The 18897-nt window shown below is 32.8% G+C and overlaps 1 protein-coding gene across 6 annotated transcripts in view; it reads right to left on the bottom strand.

The window, feature by feature from the left end:
• The window catches only part of SEMA3A (semaphorin 3A), a 465420-nt gene that overhangs the window by 227536 nt on the left and 218987 nt on the right, over positions 1–18897 (bottom strand). Inside the window, exon 4 of one of the 6 annotated variants that reach the window (XM_079151728.1) lies at positions 12769–12867. The exons of 4 other annotated variants lie outside the window; for them this stretch is intronic. The gene's annotated coding sequence lies outside the window, so the exon portion shown is untranslated. Of the gene's footprint in view, positions 1–12768; positions 12868–18327; positions 18573–18897 lie in introns of those variants that run through there. One more of the 6 variants, XM_079151730.1, reaches the window with a different exon arrangement.

Genomic DNA, 18897 nt, shown 5'->3' with positions numbered 1-18897 from the left:
ACTTGCAAACTTCTATAGAAATTTTGAAGCACTTTAAAAATTTGTCTACAATAAAGTTACAAGGCATAGCACATGCAGATATGTGTTTATATAGTAAAAATCACATCTATAACTTTTTGCAATGGAGTCTTTTGTGTGCTAAAGGCCAAGACTTTTTAATATTTTTATTATTTAAAATAAATGCAATTTTTGAAATGTCATACAGTAGTTGGGCAAAGATTTACAGCCAATACTGTGGGGGTAATACCATGTTCAAAAAAAAAAAAAAAAAAAAAAAACCAAAAAACAGAAAATCAAGAGCCAAACATTTAAAATCATCCTGCATAATGTATACATAGGTATGTTCTATGATGAACAGCTAATGCCTGCTCTTTAATAACCAATATTTGAAGCTAAAAGAAAGCAAGATGGTATGGGCATAGGTTTTTAAAAACATCCACTACAAATTAATTATCATTCTATTCCTAATGGCTGTGTCATTTAGGAAATGAAAATTTATAGTCAGATACCATTGTCTATAATTGTAGAGATGCCATTAAAATCCCTCTTTGCATTAAGCATGTCTCACCGATTCAACCCTTGTTATTTGTTTAATGCTTGAGGTTTATTCTTTGTCAGATAGAGGGACAATGGAAATGAGAGCAGCTATCCTGTACAAGGTTAATTTGAGAATGATAAATGAGTGCTTTAGAATGATCTGCACAGGCTACAATTTAAACAAGTTTTGGCTGAAGATCAGTTTTCTCTGTTCAGTTGGGATTTTATATAAAAAGGAAAGGAGAAGATGCAACAGCACAGGAGAAAGTATCAGTGATTACAAAGTCTTTTTCACAAGAACCTGCAGAGTTTTTCAGGATTATATTCAGTTGTAGAGCACTCAGGATTTGTGATACTAACTTGGACCCAATAAGCATTTATTTGCTCCCTCATTTCTTGAAACAACAGCAGAACCCCAAATACATTTTTTTTTTTTTTTTGCTTTAAGTAAGTCTTGTATGATGGTTGAAAAAATGAAATGCGCTTCAGTGAAATAGATGCCTGGAAAAGTCATTCATTCATCCTCTCAATTTATCCCACTGAATTCTGGTAAATCAAGGCTACTTCACTATTAAATTATTTTAATCCTTAAAAGCAGGACTTCTAAAGTCACAATTGTTTTTCCAATAACTCTAAGAAAACATCCTCATGCGCATTCTATTTAAAGGCAGTAGTCCTGATGCCTGGTGGATGGTGGTGAGGCATCTTTTTTTACTGCATAGGACCACCTGTGTGATGTGATTTGAATGGAATCCAAAGACCCCGCTTATGCAAATAATTCTACCACCAGACTGCCATAGAAATTTGCCCTCTTTTTCAGCTTGATGTTCTTGTCACTGCAATTTTTATCTTTTTGCTAGTGTGGGCTGGTGTTTGTGTGTGTTGGGGGTTCTCTTTGCATATGGGGGGTAGTTGAAAGCTTCAATGGGGTTGGCAAAAAAAAAAAAAAAAAGAAACAGATATTGAGAGGTAAGAAAAACTCAGATAAAATATAAAAGTTGTCTTTATTGCTTTGATAAGATTTTCTACTTATAGGGCAAGATACGGTATGTCTGGATGCAGAGATAACCTGTGTGTGCTCTGAAATAGGGCAGAGAATGGTGGTCTAGTATGAATTTGATGAACCTGGAATAAATGGAAGCTCAAATTATGGGCAGATTGGGAAATGTAAAGTGATAAGAAAATGGAAATAATTCTAACCATCATTGGACCAAAAGTTGGAGACCTTAAGGAGACTCAACTACCACATACCATTTGATTTATATTGTTTATTATTTATTGGTTATAACTACTAAGAAACTGAATTCGTTTTCTGAAAATGCTACACCACTGCTTACATTAAAATAAACTATGTGCTGGGGATTTTCTGTTTGCCCCTCCAAATCTTCTCTCCATCTTGTCTACACTTCTTTGTACCCATATCCAGACTCTTGTGTCCCCTGGCTTCTATTTGGGATGTGTTAATGGGGATTAACAGCAGGAAATCAGAGCAGGTGAAAAAAGGAGGATTTCATGGGCTGACTGCATTCTTTTTGTCTCATTTTCTAAGTTCCGTAAACAATTCCTCTCTTTCACCCATTTATGTCCTATGGTTAGTAATGGTATCTTTTAGTAAAGACCTAAAATTCAGTACTGTCTCTTGTAGTTTCCCTACTGTGTGCCCCACTTTTGTAAAGAGTCTCTCTAGTGAATCTTCATCAAGGTACTCATTGTAAGTGTGCCAGCTGTTTACCTCCCAGACCTTAACTCTTAGGATATAATGTATGTACTGTAGGTATACTTTTGTACTCACAGGATATATTCCCTTTCGTATCAATTTTTTAAATGTCATTTTTAACTAGCAGCATAGGCACTCATACTAAGTGGTGGATCAAATGTGGATTTAGTTACCAAAGTTGCTTTAAGATTCTGGATTAAATTTGGCCAAAAAACAAAAAGTTTTATATTTTTCTCAAGTTTCCTTTTGAGCAGTCTTATTTTCACTAGATGATAAAGGCCAAAAAAATTAAGCCATTTATTAGCCACAAATAATTGTAAATCATTTTAAAAGTTTAATATTACTAAAATCACAAAGGAAGAAATTCATACATAGGATTTCCTCTTGGTAATTTTTTTTTTCATTCATGGAGTTAGTAAAACAGTAGTTAATAACATCTCATAGATTAATGCATTCTTTTTTCCAGTTTATTTATCAATCCAATTTAATCTTGGATTATTGATAAATAATAAAATGTCATATACCATAATATGATTTCTCAGATGAACTCTCCTTAAAACATTTTACTCTCTGAGACTACCATAATGGAATCTGTGTCTTTAATAATTTTTCAGTGTCTTCTAGTCTTATATTTCTGTGTCAATGTTAGTTCTTAGATGAAGGTTTCCTGCGGAATGGAAATAACTACAAAATTTTGCCTTGAGTTTTAGAATATAAAATTATCAGTTTCTGGCCCCTATAATATATATACATAAAAACCCTCCTTAATTTTTTTTCTCTATCTCTGGTATATCTCTTGGTTCTTTTCTTTTGAATCAAACACCTGTCCAATTTCCCAATTTTAAGGAAAGATAAAGAAAGACAAACTCAGTGAAAAAACATTTTCCTTGCCCTCATGAATCCCCCTTTTTTTTTATGAAGCAGTCTGTTTCCCTTAAAGAAGGAATTCACTGGAATTCTCTCCAATCTCATCCTAACTTACTGTTTTACTCAGTCTAGGCAATCAACAGAATAATCCAAGTAGATCATTAAGTTCTCCTCATTTTTTTCATTTGTCATCTTATTTAAAATCCCTGGCATTTGACATTCATGGCCAATAGAAATTTCTACTTGGAGTTTCCCCTTTGTGTTACAGCCTGCAACTCCAAGGATACTCTCTACTTCACAGGTTGATACCTTACAGCTTGGTTAACTGTCATTTTTTTCTTAAATAGTCTTTCTTTATCAAGGGCTTATCCCTTGTTCTCTTCTCCTTTTAGCTTACCATTAAAGAAAATTCACCTCATTTTCATAGCTTTGACTATTAAATATATTCTGATATTTTTCATATCAATATCTCTGGCCTGTAATTATCCTTCAACCTCCCACCTTTTTTGCAGTCATATCTTTATAAACACCCTCTGTGGAACTCAAATCTAACAGGGGCAAAGTTAGTCATTATTATTCCAAATGAAGTATTCCTCTTTCATTTGTACTTGTTACCAATGACATAATAATCCTGAAATCTCAATCATTTTCTTTCATTTATTTTCCTTCATGCATCTCCTAGTTTTACTTGCTTATTTGTTGTTGATTTTGTTTTTTGCCTAATCAATTACCATATTTTTCTGATTCCACTGTCTACCCATGAATTATCTAGTCCTGTTCCTATTCCTGCTGGCATGAACTTGGTTTGGTGTCTTCATTTTTCTAGATTACATTTTTGCAATAATCTCTCAAAACTTATAACCTTGATTACACAGTGACCTAATTAAAATGAAAACTACCCATGTCATTCTATTACTCAGCCCTTCAATGTCTTCCTTGACGTTGCAAAACGACTTTCAATAATATAGTTCCTGTGTTTTGGAATTTATCATCTAGCACCTCCCAGTTAGCAGTATCTTTCAGTTATTCCAACATTTCCAATTTATCCAAAATCTTACAACATTTGTAAGCAATCAAATCATTTTGCTGAAATGTTGTGCCATTCTGTTTCTGAGAAGCCCTAATCATCATGCGTCAAAAGTCTCTTTAGCTGACCCTGCTTCCCTGAAGTCATTCCTGAGTCTCACAAACATAGTGAATAACACCAACTTTGGTGCATCACATACAGTTTTTTCCAAATACCTCATTATAGCAAAATGGTTCATTTGCACATCTGTGTTTTAAATTATCCTATGGCCTTCTTAACCACAGGGAATGTGCCTTAGTTGCCCTAATTCCTTGGTTCCTAGCACAGTGTCTGAATCATACGGAGCGGTCAATAAATATATGTGTCCACCCACAGGGAATGAGCCTTGGAGAGAGAAAGTGCTAGATGACAGTCTCATAATAGCACACCATGTAGGCCAGGAATAAGAATCCATGAGGCTAAACAGACAGAGAAGAGACTGAGTCACCACTGAAAGGAAAAAGATCAGAAGGAAAGGAAGGAGCTCTTTGAAGATAAATATTCTGCAAATAGAAGCTATAAACAAGATGGTAACCATATCTTGAAACTCCAAAGTAAAGTGAGACTGCACTGCCCCATTTAATTTTTTAAAAGAGACCTATCACACCATTAAAGAGACAATTAACATGGTACACCAGATATTCTGGGGAAGGCTCTGAGGTGGAACAGCTATAGGTTTTTCTGTCTTGGGAAGTCCTTAAAGATGACTGGAAAGCATGAATCCTGTGCAATAGGTTAGCGCACCTTGAGGACATCCATCCATTGATGCTTGCTCAGTAGGAACATATTTTAATAATGGGATATAAGTGGATAGGAGACAAAGTCAAGAACTATGTCAGGTCACGTAGAAAACCACCTCAAAGCTTGGAAAGTGACTCTTTCACTTAGAGAAATGGAAAAAAAAATACCCTCTCCTCACAGGGTACAATGGAATTCTTGGCGTTAGTTCTTTGGTTCTTAAACTTAGTTCTTAGTAGAGTAGAGAGAGAGAGAGAAAGACAGAATAACTGAAAGAATGTAAACAAAGGACATAAATAACTATACATATAAATAAATAAACATATCAATATACAGACAAGATAATCACTAAATAATAACTCAAGAAAACTCCACAGAGCTTTATGACAAAATTGTCTTTAAGTTAAAATGTACTGCTTAAGAGGCTCATCAAATATGACAAATATTTAGTTCAGTAGACATATTTTAAAACTTGCCTGTAACTACAAACATCTTTTGAAATATACAAAACAAACATGTACAGTTTTCCAAACATAAATTGAAAAATCTATGAGATTTTAAACCATTTCTCAGTGATAAATTATTCAATCACATACACCCCAGTGAAGCTATAGGATATTTGCTCAACAAAAGTAACAAGCTAGTACTCAACAACCAAAGAACTCAACTATCCTTTTGTAAATAAAAGCGATGCTATCCTTTTGTTCTTAACTGTGTTTCTTTTGATATGATCTTTTCTTCATTCTAAACCAGCACCTAAATAAACACTGTATTCAACCTCAAAGAACTTTGACTTGTTCCTACTAATTTTCTTACAGAACTAACTTGGCATGTCTATTTTCATCAATTTCTTTGAAATGCCTCCAAGTTTTATTTAAATGCAAAAGAATGCTTTACACAAACAGATTCCTATTACACTGATATTCAGGCATCTTCACTCTTCTAGGTGCTTTCCCTTCTTAGCATTTTGGGCAGCTTTTTCATTGTGGCAACCAAAAGACCCCATGAGAACGACTTAAGAGAAAAAGGATATTTGTGGGCTCATGGTTTCAGAGATTTCAATCCATAGACAGTGAAGTCCATTCCTCAGGTTCTGAGATGAGGTAGAACATCGGGGAAAAAAAGTGTGTGGTGGAGGAAAGCAGCTCAGGACGCCACACCAGGAAGCAAAGAGAGTGCTTCACTCTCCAGGATCAAAATATAAACCCCAAAGACACACCCCCAATGACCTACCTCCTCTAGCTACACCCTACCTGCCTAAAGTTACCACTCAGTTAATCCCTATCAGAAGGTTAAGGAACTGACTGGGTTAAGCTTCTCATAACCCAATTATTTCACCTCCACCTCTCTTACATTGCCTCACATGTGAGTGTGGGAGGACACTTAATATCTAAACAATAATAGAGCACCACCTCATGGATTCTTTCTACCAGTCCAGCCAAGTGTCAGTTCTTTTGTAGTGAACAGACTATGTGGCATTTGGTGTTATCAAGGCCATTCTTCATTGGTACTGAGAAACAAATGATTAATTTAATAAAGAACTTCATTTTAACCTTGGGAAAAGGACAAGTGATTAAAGTGGAATTGGTCTTTGGAGCTGCTCTATTTTTTTTTCAGCTCTTTCAGTGACCTTGTAGGTTTTCCATATCCCATTTTCGGAGAGGAATATTATAACCAAAGATAATAGTCAGTGTGACTTGGAATTTCTCAATCATGCTGTATTTCTTTCTATTATTTTTTTTTTGTCATACTAATATATTCATTGGCCAAAACCAAATATCTTCTTGAATATTTAATTATCTTGGGTAGAATGTACATTCTGATAAATATTCTTACAAGAAGAAACACTTAACCCCAAGTCCACAACCTGGCTAGTTTTGATCTGACTACTTTTTTAACCTCTCCATTCTTCACTTTTTCATCCCCCAAACAAAGACCAAACCAAACAAAGAAAATGGTATTTACTTCATAGTGTTGTTGAGGAGATTAAAAGCATGTAGACTATGTACCAAAAATATTCTGTGTGAAAAAATTTCATGACAAATTCATAAAAATGCTGTTTTTTGCACATAAAGATAAATAAAACTATTTTTATCAATGAATATAAATGAATAGAGTTTTTTTATTTAAAAGTTCTAAAAAAGTTAACCAAAAACATCTAAAAAAAAAAAAAAGCCTTGAGAAAGATATCAATAAGAGAACAATGTATTCAGTAACACATAATACTGTCTCACTCCCTGAACACTAAGAGCAAACTCAGTATTTTCTTTGTATTTTTCTCTGAGAGTCACTTATATTATACTAAATCAAAAGACAAAGTACTTTAAAAATAAAATTTTTGCTGTATTTACTATGTGTCCAGACAGTATTTCTACCAAATTCTGCCAATGCAAAGATGACTGTGTATTTAATGAAGCCCAGATCCCTGGTTGGAACTAAACATTAAGTGGTTATTCATATGCACGAGATATATTGAATTAATCTTGAGTTTAAAATATTGTAACTATTGTGCTTTAGATATGAGGTGTCCCCAAAAAGCTCATGTGTGAGACAACGAAAGAAAGTTCAGAGGTGAAACTATCAGGTAATAACAACCTTAACCTAATCAATGCATTGATTCACTTTAAAATGTGTATTCTTTGAAACAGGAATCATAATATTAGGCAATTTATTCAAAGATAATTAGTACACAAGTGTACGAGCATACATATTTTTAGTAAATAATATTAATAAGTAAATAATAATAATAAATAAATTTTTGTAAATAATGAATTTTTTACATAAATTATATAAATATAGAGGACTAGCATGCAGGAACAAATTGTATATATTGATTAATATTGTAAGACTATATTACTGGGTGAAATGAAAGATAATAAACTGTCATAATACATTCAATTATATAAATATGAGTATATATATGATATTATATGCAGCATTTATATGTATTCTGTGTTGTAGGTAAGTAACTGCATGTATTTTGTAATCTGGAAAATGTTCACTAAATTATTATTTAGTGATTTCTGATATTGAATTTTTGAATAATTTTTAAAATTTTCTATCTTTTTCAGTTTTTTATGTTTTTATTAGTGCATATAGTTACACTAATGTAATACACTAATAGTGGGGGTCATGTTCATAAATTTATACATGCATAGAATATAATTTACTCCAATCAATTCCTAGTATTTCCACCTTCTCTCCCATCTACTCTCCCCCAATCCCCTTCCTCTACTCTATTGATTTTTCTTCTATTAATTTATTGTTTTTTTTTTTAAATCAGTGTATTATTGATATACATAAAGAGTTCATTGTGATATCTTAATACACATACATAGCATAGTTGGACAACACTATTCTGCAGTTCCCTTCCTTTCCCAACCCACCTCCCTGTCCTTACTTTCCTTCCTACTCTTCTATTCTCCCTTCTATTTACATGGAATTCCCCTTAAAAAAAAAAAAAAAAATCCTTTCTCTCTAGCTTCCACATATGAAAGTAAATATTCAACTCTTGATTTTCTGAGTGACTTATTTAACTTAGCATGATGTTCTTCAGATCCATCCATTTAGCAGCAAATGACATAAATTCATTCTTCCTTATGGCTAAATAAAACTCCATTGTGTGTATATACTAAATATATACCACATTTTCCTTACCCATTCATCTGTTGATGTGCATCTGAATTGGTTCCATAAAACTTTGCTATTATGAATTGCTCTGCTATAAACATTGATATTCCTGTATCACTATAGTATGCTGAGTTTACCTATTTCAGATAAATACTGAGGAGTGGAATAGCTGGGTTTTATGGTGGTTCCATTTCTAAACTTTTGAGAAATCTCCATACTGCCTTCCATTGTGGTTGTACTAACTTTCATTCTCACCAAAAATATACGAGTGTACCTTTTCCCCTACATCCTCACCAGCATTTATTATTGTTTGTATTCTTGGTGACTGCCCTTCTAACTAGAGTGAGATGAGATCTCAGTGCAGTTTTGACTTGCATTTCCCTGATTCCCAAAGGTATTGGACATTTTTCCATGTATATTTTTGCCACTTAAATATTGAGAAGCATCTGTTTAGTTCATTTGACCATTTATTTATTGGATCGGGTGGTGATTGTTGTTATTTTGGTATTACATTTTTTAAGTTCTTTAAATATTCTGCATGTTAATCCCCTGTCAAAGATTTCCTCCTATTCAGTAGGCTGTATATTCATGTGCTTCACTGTTTTCTTTGCTGTGTGTAAGCTTTTTAATTTGAAATCACATCATTTATTGATTCTTGTTTTTATTTCTTGAGCTTTGGAAGTCATATTAAGGAAGTCAGTGTCTGTACTGATATTTTGAAGTGTTGACACCATGCTTTCTTCTAGACATTTTAGTGTTTTTGGTCTAAGTCTTTGATCTACTCTGAGTTGATTTTTGTGCAGGCTGAGAGATCTAGTTTCATTCTTCTACATTTCCCAGCACCATTTGTTAGAAAGGTTATTTTTTTCCCTAACGTGTATTTTTAGCACTTTGTCAAGGATCAAACAACTGTCTACGTGGATTTGTCCCTGTGTCTGACATTCTATTCCATTGGTCTTCATGTCTTTTTTTTTTTTTTACGTCAATACCATGCTGTTTTTGTTACCATAGCTCTGTAGTATAATTTGAGATCAAGAATTGTGATGATTCCAGCAACACTCTTATTGTTCTATAATTTTCAATATAAATTGAAGTATCTGCATGAACATATATTATTGCAATAAGAAAAATAATAGAATTAAATTATATTAATTTTGAGGAAAATAACAATTTAGATATTATTGTTTTACTTTCTATTTTCCATTTTGTATCTAAATAAATTGAACTCTTATTCTACTTATCAGAAAGATCCATTATCAATAGCTTTTTATCAAATCCAAGGACAGGATAGCTCTGAGGAATGGATGTGGCCAAATATACTTTCAGTATTAAAACAAGACTACTTTCAACTATATTTTATACTACTGCATGTGAAGCTCCATCACTAGTTTATTTTCCTTATTCGTCCTCCAAGTACTACCATTTTCTAAGGTCTCACGTTCAGCATATATTCTATCTCACTCTACACATTCTTCAATAATCTACTTCCCTCCCACAACTTCAAATATCACCCTTTCTGGATGATTCCCAAACTATTAACTCAACATCAAAGGTACACACCAAACATACTGCACAAAGAATCCTGAAGTCCACTCGAACTTTGTTGGTGCAAATAAGAGTTCATTAGATTCTCCTGCAGACATTCTTTCTCCTATGCCTTCAATTTTAAGTGTGCCACTATCCTGTCCTTTACTTGGATTTAAAACACAGACTTCTTGAACTTCCTCCCTAGCGCCTGATAACTAGTCACCACATCTCTATTGATGATGTGCCTATCACATATCTGTCAGTGACCAAACTAACTGAAGCCTGGATGAGGTGTTATTTCCTTTCTGTTCCCAGTTGTACTGACCTAATTTGGACATTAATCACCTATATCCTAGATATCCAAAATAGTTTCCTAGTACAGCTTTGTAACCCTCTTTGCTTTTAGTACCAGAGTCATAAGCATTAAATTGCTAAGGTCTTGATTATGGATAGTCTATATTTGCAAGAGAAAAAACTTATTACTAAGACATTAGCATTATGTTTCACATCTGTATTCAACTTGTTATTTCAAGCTTTCTTTGAAACTGCATACACAATTTATCTTCATCTCCAAAATACCCTATTGGTTGCAAATAACTAAGCTCATTCTCCGAAAATTTCCATCCATACAGTTCATTTGACCTAAAGAAATAGATTGCAATTCACTTGGCATATAGGTAATTATTGATTTTGCCCTATTCTCTTGATTGTCTTACTCAGCCTATCAAAACAGAACTATGCTCTTTTTCCTCTACCTGCAAAGAATTTCTTTACTTTTACCTCTCTCTCTCTTCTCTTCTCTCTCTCTCTCTCTCTCTCTCTCTCTCTCTCTCTCTCTTTATAATGGAGTACATGCCAGAGTTGCTGTGTATTTCAATTCATTCCATAAGTCAATCATACTCACATGACTTTGAACTTCTTTGAAGCAGAGACCTCTTAAAAAGGATAGAGTTTATTAATTACCTTCAAGAAATGCATTAACATATGCTTAAAGCTATATATATATAATATATATTTAGAATTATACATTATATATAGTTTAAAATTAATGTTACAGTGTTAGAAGGACAGACAAGGAAAATGAATTTAGGTACTTAAATTTATAGAAGCAAGATAAATAAATTAGGTAAAGCAATAACCAGTAATGAGATCAAAGTTTTAAAGTAATTAACACCTGAATGACAGTAGCTAAATGTATGAAGAAACCGATTAGGCTAAAGACAAAAGTGCCCACTTTATTTCAGATTTAAGAAAAAGACAAACGTGCAAAGATAGGGACAACTGAATTTCTGAGCAACTGATGCCAAATTAAGGGATTCATGACCAAGATTTGAGGTAGACTATAACAACTGGTGAAGTTCCTTGACACTCAAATTAACCATTCATTCTCTCACTGAAATTTATTGCTTTAATATACATGGCATTTTATTAGGGGAAAAATATCTTCAAGAAGTTCATAATCATGAAACACGGAGGATGAGCAGAAGAAGGAGAGAAGATGGCAGGAAAAGAAGAAGAAAAAGAAGAGGTAGAGAGGAGGGAATAAAGGGAGGAAGAGGAGAAATGAAAGAAGAGGGAGAGGAGGAGAGGCAAATGAAAGAAGAAGAGAGGAAGTTTACTTCATACATAAGCTCCAATGCCTACAACCTACCATTTATTTTTCTAAGTGGTTTATATTTAACAACTCTTACAATCCTGGCAAGGAAGCCATTCTAATTATCTATATTATATAGGTAAGAGAACTGAAACAGAACATGGTCAGACAACTTCTTATCAAGATCACTGAACAAGAAAGACTCTGAACTGGGCTTCAGTCCAAGAAGATGCACCATGTATCCAAAGTCGATACCTTTAGTCACTATAGTATACTCTTGTTAACATGCTGCACTGATACTCAAGTACAACCATTCAATAGAGACATATTTCAGGAATGTTTTAAAAATGTCTATGAGAATACATGTGAGAGTGGGAATCACTGCTGACTGACAGGTCATTCCAAAATTCAACCTCACGAAGAAGACAGAAACATTACAGGTCACCATCTAGATAAAGAAAGGGACAGGTCATATGGAAAGTACTCAGGAATCCATAGGAGGGCATGGTAAATTCTGGACAAGAGCTCCTGACAGGACCATTGATTCCATTATGAACTGAACTTGATTCTAGCACAGTAGATAATCTGTAACAGGAATAGTGAAGATCTATATCATTTAATTTTTACTTCTGTGTTTAAATCAATTGCCTTCAATCTTTTGGTATGGCAAAAGGAATAAATTACTGGAAATCACTCATTGATAATATTAAATAACTTAATTTTATAGAAATAAATATAGAGATGCAAAGCCTTTGTGCACTAGTTCTGTTTCCAAAATCAATTTTGATTAGTTCCCTTCATGTATAAAACCTTTTTGGAAAAATGCTTAATCTTTTATCTATAAAAATTAATCTAAAGCCAACTGTCTAATCCAAGAGCTTTAAGAATATAGACCAAGTGGATTATAATGGTAATACCAAAATAATTTTTTTTTCTCAATTTCAATGATAGTTTAAGATATCTCAGAGTAATCTGCAAGATTCCATGATTGTACAACTTTGCATATTTAGGATAAAGAATTTTTAAAACTAATAGTTTATTAAGTATCTATTTCATTAAAAGCTTAATTTTGCTGGGCATGGTGGTACATACCTGTAATCCCAGCTGCTCAGCAGGCTGAGGCAGGAGGATCCTAAGTTCAAAGTCAGCTTCAGCAATGGCAAGGTGCTAAGCAACTCAGTGAGACCCTGTCTATAAATAAAATACAAAATAGGGCTGGGGATGTGGCTCAGTGATTGAGTGCCCCTGAGTTCAAATCCCAATATCAAAAAAAAGTTTAATTATGAAAACATTTCTCTTCAGAAAATTATTGGACATTTTATCTAAAAAACTGAAGCCATTTTTTTTTTTTGAAAATAAATCAAATTCATTGCTTATAGGCAATTGGACCCAACATATACTTTGTAAGTAATCAATTTTATGTAACTTGTGATATATTCATTTTGCATCCAAATATCAAAGAGAATTTTAAGACATGGGTAATAAATTATACTTCTAAAATATTGGAACTCTTATAAAAATGAATGATTACAGAATAATTTTTGAGAATCTTAACATAATACATTCATTTTAAAAAGGCATCTGCTTATTTTTTGACTGAAAATACAGTACCAATTCTATTTTATCGGTAGTCATTTTACTTTATAGCTTTAAAATTGGGTCATAAAAACAACTGGACTTAGAAGTTGTTTTTACATATTTTAAATAATATAATAAGATCGGAAGCTAAATCAGAGAACTTTGTATTAAAGATATAACCATATTATTGACTTTTGTTATCATTAGAGGCTATCGTTGGATGCTTTTATGAATGATGTATGTATTCACAACCATTAATTCCATTATTGTGAGTATAGTTAGTGAACATTATAAAAAAGAGCAATTGCAAAAATTTACCTTCTCCTAATAAATAGCAAATTTTGATACAGTGCCTTAGATGAATTTTTCCTATAATTTCATAGGCAAAAAACTTGCATTTTTTCTACTCTTCTTAGTCTGAATGATTTTAGCTGGGTGTTTTAGCTAAGCTAATAGTAAGCAATATATGTAGTTATAATAGAACAATATCACACAGATTCTCAGGTGCTTCAAATCACTTCTTTATACCCAAAATGATTAAGTCAATCTCCAGGATCCCAAAGTAAGTAGTAATACTTCCTATAAACATTACAAAATAAACACCAAAACTAGCCTAGATATAGCAGATTCATATGGTGAGATAGAATAAGAGGTGTTAAAATATAGAAATGAATATTTAAATTATAAATGGGTTTTAAAAGAAAATTTCATAAATTGAATAATAGTTCCCAATGCCCGAAGTATGTGAACGTAACTTCAAGAGCTCTAGTTTTTGCAGGTGTGATTAAGTTAAGGCTCCTAAGGAGACTCCTTGAGTTATCCCAGGGGAACCCTAAATGACATTAAAAGTATCTTTAGAAGAGGGAGGTAGAGGGGGGATGAGACACATTCCCACAAGAATCGGAAAAGTGGTAAAGATATTACACTACTGACCGAAGATGGAAAAGTGTGCCATGAGCTAGAGAATATAACGAGAAGAACCTCAGAAAGGAATGTATTCCTGCCATTTATTTTGAACCGGTGATACTAATGTTAGACTTCTGGCTTCCAAAACAGTGAGAAAATAATGTTTCGTTGTTTTAAATCACCATGCTTGTGGTAATGTGTTACCACAGACTTAGGAAATTAATAACAAGAATTTCCAAGCACAAAGGCAGTGGATAAATGATTGAAAAAACAAAAAAAGAATTTAATAACATAAAATCTTAAACTCATATATGCTAAAAATAAAATTCAAGAAAATATAAACTACTAAATCATTTAGCTACAAGTATAAAAAAGCACTAATACTTTTCATGCATAAACAAATTACTAATACTAAGACACAACTCATTGAAAGACAACGTCTGGAATAAGAAAATCAAGAAGCAATAATATATACATTATCTCTTTTACATAAAAACTGAAAAGCAGTCAAATAAATGCAAATAAAATAAACTAATTTTTTTTTGACTCCTAAATTGGTATAACATCAAACTCTAATTCTTCTGTTTGGTTTAGGATATGATGAATTAAGCTCTAGCATCTTCTTCTCACAGGAGGACAAATCGAAACCTCTTAGAGAAGAATTTGATACCAATATATGCAAAAAGGATGACAACTTGGTATGTATTTAACTCTAAGATTGAACTTCTAAAAATTAGTCTTAACAAAGTTATCAGTATGCTTTCTACAAGGTTATTTTTCCAAGTGCCATTTATTGTACTAAGTACTTAAAAACAACAAAAGATTAAAATAAATGATAATAGAATTTATAATTATTGTAAAAGATGTAATAAAAAAGATATGACTATAAATCATGTTTTTAATTTTAAGTTATAACATCAGAAGTACTTTTGATGGTAAAATTTAGTGAAATATAAAGGTTACAAAAAAGTAAAACATCAAATTTTTGGCTTGTGAAAAATTAGTGAAAAGTAAAACCATCCATTTAAAATTTATGAGACTGAACATTAAAAATTAAGCATATGAAGACTTACTCTCAAATTTTGATAGTAGTTAATTCTCAGTGGTAACTATATAGGTGAGTTTTCATTTTTAATATCTAAGGTTCTGTTAGAGATTTATTAGGTCTTATTAGCTGACAAATTAAAATATAAGTATCTAAACCTTACAAATAATACTGTAGCTTTCCCCATATATTATTCAGCATCAAGATTAACATATTGTCATATTTGCTTCTGATCTATCAGATTTTCTAGATTTTATACAATGGAAAAAGTAAAAATATAAAAAAGTAGCCCCACTTCATTTTCCTATTTCTGTAGTTAACAGATCAAAAAATTGGCATGGATAACATTTGTAATTAGAAAACAAGACATTATATATTCGAAGCACAATAAAATAAAACCTTTGGTTAAATAATGAGGTAAGTCAATAAATAGTGGTCAATATTTCTGATATTTACAACAAAATATTTCGACTGACCAATCAACAGAGGAAGAAGGAAAGAACATTATCTGCAAGATGGATAACAAATAGCTGTTTCTGCTTCTGAAACTCTTTGAATAAACTCAATGAGCCACCAAGAATCTGTGAATCACACAACTCAGGATTACCTCCCCATTACCCCATTCCCACAGGTAGACTGTCCAGAGAGAGTACTGCTGTGCAGGAACAGTTTTAGAAGAACTTAGGAACTGCAGATGTGATGGCTCAGTGTTCACAAGGTAACATGTGTTACTTTTAAATTCCATCTTGAAGATCCTTTAGACATGATTTACTTTGGGCATTGCATGGAATGAACTGACTGCCTAAGCTCTTTTATAGTGTCAGGGAGAGGGTACTTAGGCACCAAACTATTTTCTGCTTTGTGTTGGACAGTATGAAGTAATAATTTTCTTGTTACCATCAAATAAGTAAATAAATAAGTAAATACCAACTATTCGTATTATCTACCTATTTCACTTTATTACTTCAAGAAGAAAACATGGCATTTGTGATCTATTTTCTGGTACATGACTTACATAGTGAATACTTAATAAATACAGATAATCTAATTTTTCCATGTTCATGTTTTCCCTTCAATTCTCTGTTTTCTCTTCAAATAACTTCTAGTCTTTCCTTTAAAATAACTGTTATTATTTCCTCTGAGGAAAAAATTATTAAAATGGAATTTAAAAGTACTTCAAATGCTTGACCACACCATTCTGACAAACAAAAAACCACAAGTACTGTCTGCGCCCCTTGTATGTCATGTCAAATGCCCCAGCAAGCAAATACTTCAGAGCAAAAGGCAACCATGGGAAGAGTAGCTTTTTCCTTGGAGGTTGTGGCATGTGGTCAAGCAAATAAGTTCACATGAACTACCCACTTGTCTTTTGTGAGAGTCAGCAGATGTACGTTTAGCTTCCACTAGAATATTTCTCTACTTATTCTGCGCAACAATAAATAGCTGCATTCTTTAGCCCAGTTATCTGTAAGTGTTAAAATATTTTTTCAGACATGTGTTTCAATAAACAGCATGCCAATGATTGTTTATAGTGCTAAAAGGTTTTCTCTAAGCATTCCACCTAGGAAAAAATCTCCACTCTTTGATGTCTCTCTTTTAATTACACACTGTGTTTTGGGAAGGTCTCCACCTAGAATAGACTACAAAAAGTTCCTTAAGACCTTTAATAGCCCAGTGTTCCCACTAGAAGAGAATGTAAGACTTTAAGGGGGAAAAAAAAAGAAAACCTGTTTCTCAGAGTGACTGGTTCTTCCCTTGTGGCATGATCTGGGTCAGTGAAAGGCCATATTTGGCTGGACATCTGTGATACAAGCTCTAACCTCATATGGAATAGGAGACGTGCTTGTGTCCTTGACAAACCACGTGCAATATTTTATGGGGTTCAGTTTGAAATGCAGTGATTCTCTGCACCTTGTGAATGCCAGTCCTCTGACCCCTCATGGGGACCATGTTCCTACCACAGCTACCGTATCTGAACATGGCATAGAATATAAAGCGTCTCTGAAGGGGCCAGTCTTCAACTCCGCCCTTCCTCTTTTATTGACCTGCTTGTACAAAAATCTTAGATTAACTTCAGGCTGGGATTGTTTATTCTTTGAATAGTTACTAAGACCAAAATAGAAAAGAAGGATCTTGAGTTGGTCATAGTCCAATATATGTAACTTCTTTTCACCAGTACATGTAGGTGCAATACACTTCCAGGTATCCTATTGTCCATGGTGATGAGTTATTTTATTTTTAGATGCACAAGATTCAGTTAACAGTACTTTTGCTTATATATGTGCTAAAAAGTTATTCTTTAAAGACTACCACTTAATATATTGATTAGAGATAAACTAAAAATCCGATGACATTGGAAAAAAGATAATTCCAGATCTTTATTCATATAATGTGGTAGAATTGGCACAGAAATCAAGTCTGGCTCCAGCTCTTATTAAGTATGTCCTCTTGGGCAAGTAAAATAATCTCTTGATTTCTCCTTATCCCCAAACTTGTTTCCCTCTCCTTTATGTAATTATTTTAGGAAATAAGTGAGATAATATGTGATATTTATTTGTATAAAATATATTATGCTTGCACATTGCTATAAGGAAGGAAGAATAGTGATCTCTAGGTCTTCTGATTCTGTGATTGGTTTTCTTTGTAATTGACTTTAATCAAACAGAAGTAATGTTGTTATACCATTTCAACAAGCCTAATTCCTTTTCTACTTAATAAAAAATATATAGACTTCAGAAGTCCTCAGACATCCTATTACAAAGAGATAAATTTTATAGTTAGTTACTGGTTGGAGACATACACACTATTCTTGTGTGATTGTTATTGAAAAAATAGGATACTGTAACATATAATTAAGCATAAAAGTTAATTTCCTATGAATCACTTTGTTACTTAGAGGTATAAAAAATTTAAATTTTGGTTATGTTAATACTTTATTCTTTTTTGGTCTCTGGATTAAAACAAGAAAAGCAACATCATTTAACTGTTTAATTGCTTCCATTTTGTTTGGGAAACTTAACCTCAATTTAACCTCTGTGGCTACTGTGTAAGTCAAAATCAAATGACTTTGACGATCTCAGTCTCAGAATAATAAACTCTTTGGGGGCTTTAAGGCTCTTTACCTTTAACAGGGGGAACTGAGCAGTCTTCAACTTGTTTGTGTTCGTTGATTGATAATGAGCAGTTTCTCTGTCTGCATCTGTGTGGGACTATGTGAGGTCTGCTTTAGCCTGCTGGGAGTTGAGAGGAGGGAGAGGCAATCACAGTGGGTTTAAAAAATTGTTCTAAAGATGACATTTGGGAGGAAAATATTTTGGCCATAGGCCAACTTTTTTTTTTTTTCTTTTTTTTTTTTTTTTTTTTTTAATGCTAAAACAAGCTTGGCACTTTACATTTTCATTTTAATCTGTTTTCAAAATTCAATGTAAGTTGACAGTTCAGTATGTCTAAGGTAATAGAAAGTGTCTCCAAATGGTTACTTCTATCAATAAGAAATTTTTAAAAAATACATAATGCTGGAAAAATTTCAGAGTTAAAAAATTTTATTTTGATTTCGTCATTTCCTACAAAATCTAGTAGGAATCAACTCTTACTTTTTCATTATAGAATATCAGATCCCTACATTTGTTGTCAATTTAGTTTGAAAAAACAAGGCCCATTTCCAAGATGCTAATAATTTCCTGAGGAATGAA

Source organism: Sciurus vulgaris, assembly GCF_902686455.1.
Source record: "Sciurus vulgaris genome assembly, chromosome: 8".
Lineage (NCBI taxonomy): Eukaryota > Metazoa > Chordata > Mammalia > Rodentia > Sciuridae > Sciurus > Sciurus vulgaris.
The sequence above is the reverse complement of the archived record's forward strand: the minus strand, read 5'-3'. Positions and strand labels throughout refer to the sequence as shown.